Source organism: Equus quagga, chromosome 14 (genome assembly GCF_021613505.1).
Source record: "Equus quagga isolate Etosha38 chromosome 14, UCLA_HA_Equagga_1.0, whole genome shotgun sequence".
Lineage (NCBI taxonomy): Eukaryota > Metazoa > Chordata > Mammalia > Perissodactyla > Equidae > Equus > Equus quagga.
This window is the reverse complement of record NC_060280.1, coordinates 23,619,722-23,624,498: the sequence shown is the minus strand read 5'-3', so window position 1 is coordinate 23,624,498 and position 4,777 is coordinate 23,619,722. Positions and strand designations below refer to the sequence as shown.

General features: G+C 40.4%; 1 pseudogene; it reads left to right on the top strand.

Annotated features, from left to right (window-relative positions):
* Positions 1-1,748: 1,748 nt before the first annotated feature.
* Positions 1,749-2,669, top strand: LOC124225236 (olfactory receptor 52E5-like; annotated as a pseudogene).
* The last annotated feature ends 2,108 nt before the right edge of the window (positions 2,670-4,777 follow it).

Genomic DNA, 4,777 nt, shown 5'->3' with positions numbered 1-4,777 from the left:
TCATTCACTGTTATGATATTCATCCCAATATAGCTCTCCAGAGATTGTAAATATTTTTGTTACTGGCTGTTAGTTATCATCAGCCTGATATTGGTTCCCTTTCCATGAACCCAGTATATATGGGGTTAATACCAAAAGCATTTGCAGTTCCCTGCTTCTTTAGTTACAGTCATGTATAAATAGCTGTTTCTTTAACCTCTGACTCCCTGAGCTTTGGAACCAAATAGAAATTGCAAATTGTTAAAGTCCAGGTGGCCTGGGGCTGAGATCACACTAAAGTTTTAGCTAATCATGTGACCTTGACGCTCTTTTACAGTGAAACTAATGTCCATAGAATATCAAGAAACTGAAGCTTTCCAGAGGAATTCAGAGTCCACTATGGAGACAAACAGTCAAGGACATCCAGGAATCCCTTATCTCCGCACTCCCTGCATGCAGCAGAAGGCTGGTAAGAAGACATCAGCCAAAGCTACATGCACCCCTCCCCTACCTAAAACCCCCAAATAAAAATCCGTACTCAATTCTTTTTTTTTTTTTTTTGAGGAAGATTAACCCTGAGTTAACATCTGCTGCCAATCCTCCTCTTTTTGCTAAGGAAGACTGGCCCTGAGCTAACATCCATGCCCATCTTCCTCTACTTTATACGTGGGATGCCTACCACAGCATGGCTTTTAGCCAAGTGGTGCCATGTCCACACCTGGGATCCGAATTGGTGAACCCCAGGCCGCTGAGAAGCAGAACATGCGAACTTAACCACTGCGCCACCAGGCCCACCCCCCTACCCAATTCTTAAACAGGGAGCTAGAAATTCTTGAGGCACTAGCCCTTGCTTTGCTCCCTCTGCCTGGTAAAGTAAAGCCTTTACTTTCCACTCAAGACTCTGTTCTCGTTACTTGGTTATTTGGATTGGTATTGGGTTCACACACCGAACTTTCAGTAACATTTTGAACATGGAAAAGAACAAAATATGGTAGCGTCTTAATCACAATAGGGGTCCTGCTGTCCCTAGAGTCATGTACATGGAATTTTTAGTGCTTTATAAACCGATTGATGCCAAAAATACTGGTCTTCAACAACAGTGGTAGCTTAACTAATATTCTGCCTGCTGAGAATCTCTACTTGATTCAATATGAACTTTATATTTACATATTTCAGAACTGATGTCAACATCTACACTCATCAACTAAAATAAACAAATAAAATTCTCTCTTATTATGTTCCATATCTCAGTGAATAGCACTGATACTCACCCATTTTCCCAAGACAAAATCCTAGAAGTTAAACATGACTTATTACTCTCTTTCATCTCCCAAATCACATCAAATAGTGTTCCCTGCCAATTTATTTTATATACCATCACCTTGCCATCTCCATTACCATTTGTTTAAATCAGGCTAGCATCATCCCTCATCCAGCTTGCTTCCAACTCTAACCTGACCCTTAAATCCATTCTTCATTCTGACATTACAGAAGCTCCTCTAAAATGTAAGCACATTTTACACCATTCCTAGGACTGTAGCAGAGCATCAAGTTTAGGATGTATCTTGGTCAGCAAAACAAAATGCCAAGAATCTAGTGTGTTCTGTATTTGGGACCTTTTAAAATATTTTACCACTTTCCACCCCAGTGTCTTCTGCTGCATATTAAGGAAGAGAATTTATGCCATGTCTCTCTATGACCTGAAAGAATGGCATGAATGAGACTGGAGTCTTAACACAGCGTGGAAAAATTGACCAACAATCATGAAGATGTCCCATCACAACACCAGTCATTTCCATCCTTCCTCCCTTGTCCTTTTGGAGATTCCAAGCCTGGAAAATGTTCACATCTTGATTGATTTCCCCTTTTGTGCTGTATATCTGATTGCCCTCCTGGGGAACATTATAATCCTCTTTATAATTCATTCTGAGCCTAGTCTCCATCAGCCCATGTTTTACTTCCTGGCAATGTTGAGCTGCACTGACCTAAGTCTGTCCATTGCCACTATCCCCAAAATGCTGGGCATCTTCTGGTTCAATTTCAAGGAAATGCTTTCTGATGCCTGCCTTGAAAAAATGTTTATGATTCATCTGTGCATGGGCCTGGAGTCTGGGATCCTGACAGTCACAGCCATTGACCACTATGTTGTCATCTGCAATCTCCTGAGATACACCATGATCCTCACCAACAAGATGGTGGCCATTCTAGATATAGTCATGATAGTGAGAACTTTAATCTTCTTTATCTTTTTGTGTTTTTCATCTTGTTGTCATTCTGTAGTGCCTGTATCATCCCCCATACCTCCTGTGAGCACATGGGCATTGCTCATCTTTCCTGTACCAGTATCAGGGCCAATAATTTGTTTGGGATGGTTGCCGTTTCTGTGGGATTCATTGACCTTATTATAATTCATTTCTTCTATGTGAAGATACTCTATACAGTGTTCCATTTACCATCAGAGAATGCCTGATTCATGGCTCTCAACACCTGTGGCTCCCATATCTGTGTCATGCTCATCTTCTGCATCTGAGCACGTTTCTGTTTTCTGACCCACCACTTTGTACACCACCCATAACATACCTGGCTATATTCATATATTTCTAGCCAATCTCTCTATGGTTGTTCCACCTGCACTAAATCCCATTATCTATTGGGTCATGATAAAGCAGATCTGGGAGTAAGTGCTAAGAATTCTTTTTTTTTTAATTTTTTTTTTCTGCTTTATCTCCCCAACCCCCCATCCCTCCCCGTACACAGTTGTATATCTTAGTTGCAGGTCCTTCTAGTTGTGGGATAAGTCCTAAGAATTCTTAACCCTAAAGATGTTTGTTCCTCAGCTGCCCCAGTCATGATTCCATACATGATATTATGATACATACATATAAATATAAATATGCATGTGTATATATATGTGTGTGTGTGCATTTGTGGTTGGATTCATCTAGAAAGAGAAACCAAGGCACAATGTAGAGTTTGTATTCTAAACACTCTCAAGCACTATTGCATTACACCTGTGTTTTAACCCTACTGACTCTCTGAACCAACTTGAAAAAACTGTACCAGAGACGTCAACCATTATCTTCCTGCCCTCACCACATGTGCATGGTCACTGCTCCATTATGTGGCTGTATTGTGTGTACAAGATTTAACCTTACTTTTCACAACTGACTAAACTTCCCAAAGGTGGCCATAGGTTGGCTTTATTTAATAAGATTGGTTGTTATTAAATTTCTATGAGACAATTTTGAATTTGAAATCTAAGAGAATTAATCAGTTCACTGAGCAAGCTGACAAGTTAAATGGAAACTTTAATGCCAGAAGATAAATCATGTGTAACAAGTTATGTTATGTGTTATTTATATACATAAAATTTTCCATTGAGGTGACTTAAGTCTGTGCAACTTTCTAAGAGAAAATAACTAGAAATATAATCTCATTTCCTCAGCAAGTAATGTCTAAAATTAAGATTATTCTCAGTTTGACCTCTGGTGTTTCTGGAGTACTCCCTAATGGTACACATATCTCAAGAGCCATACAGGTAAATTTTGACCAATGAGACCCCAATAATATCTCAGATATCTCTCCATCATATATGCATGAGTCTTATGTAACATAATCCGCTTCTAGGACTTTTATTAAAGCAATGGCCACTAGAATGAATCAGAATAGAACTGTGGTAGAAGGCAGATCCAAGTGATGACCAAAAGAACTAGAAAGATATTGCCATAACTTCTGTACATCATTGTTTGAAAACTGCTTCTCTAGGCTTTAATCCCATGACATTTCAGCCCTGCTCCAACTATGAGTCTAGCATGCTTCCACAGCCAGAGGGCCTTCCTAGACGGAGTTCTAGGTGTTTGCAATAGAAACACATTTGTGTGTAAGGAAAGCACAGAAGGGACAAGGACAGGGCACTGACAGCATCTGTACAGCCTACCCCTGTACTGGTCAGATCTTCTCATTCCCTATGTTAACGTTAGCTCTGTCCTGTCACCAGGTCTTCAAGATAGTAGCCTGTCACAATTTCTAAGGAAGGATTTAAAACGTAAAGTTGCATTCACATTCCTGCCACTGCAGTTGATCCAGAGGCTGCAAATAGTGTTCTTCACCTCCCTCCTTTACCACCCATTCTGGATTTTGTCACATGAAATCAGCAGTTTTAGAAGTCACTCCTACTTCCAGCTGCCTGGTGATTCATTGCCTCCTCTTTCCTGACACATGCTTTGAGGTGGGCATTAATGTGAACCACTAAGATCTGCCTGCTTTGAGCCAAATCTCATGGGGGCATTTACTTGTTTCTTCTCCAAACCTTTTTGCCTCTGATTTTCAAGTATTACTACTTCTCTCTTTGTTTTTCGTTTTGTTTTATTGTTTAGTGAGGAAGATTAGCCATGAGCTAACATCTGTTGCCAAACCTCTTCTTTTTGCTTGAGGAAGATTGGCCATGTGCTAATACCTGTGCCAATCTTTCTTGATTTTGTATGTGGATGCCACCACATCATGTCTTGATGAGCTGTGTATAGGTCCACACCTGGGATCTGAATCCACAAACCCTGGGACACCAAAGCAGAGTGGAAGATCTGAACACCAGTGGGCTGGTCACAATAATTCTATCTTTGCACTAAGCTGATGGCTACGTGCACTGCTCAGAGCTCTGTCTCAGTCTTTGTGGTTCACCTATAAGTAAGACTGTAAGGTGACAACAGTGCATTTTAACTTTGACATAGTAAGCTGACTAATTCATTACTAAGACTGTGCTTTTTCTTCCTCCTTTTATCTGGTCATAGGGAGCCTCCTT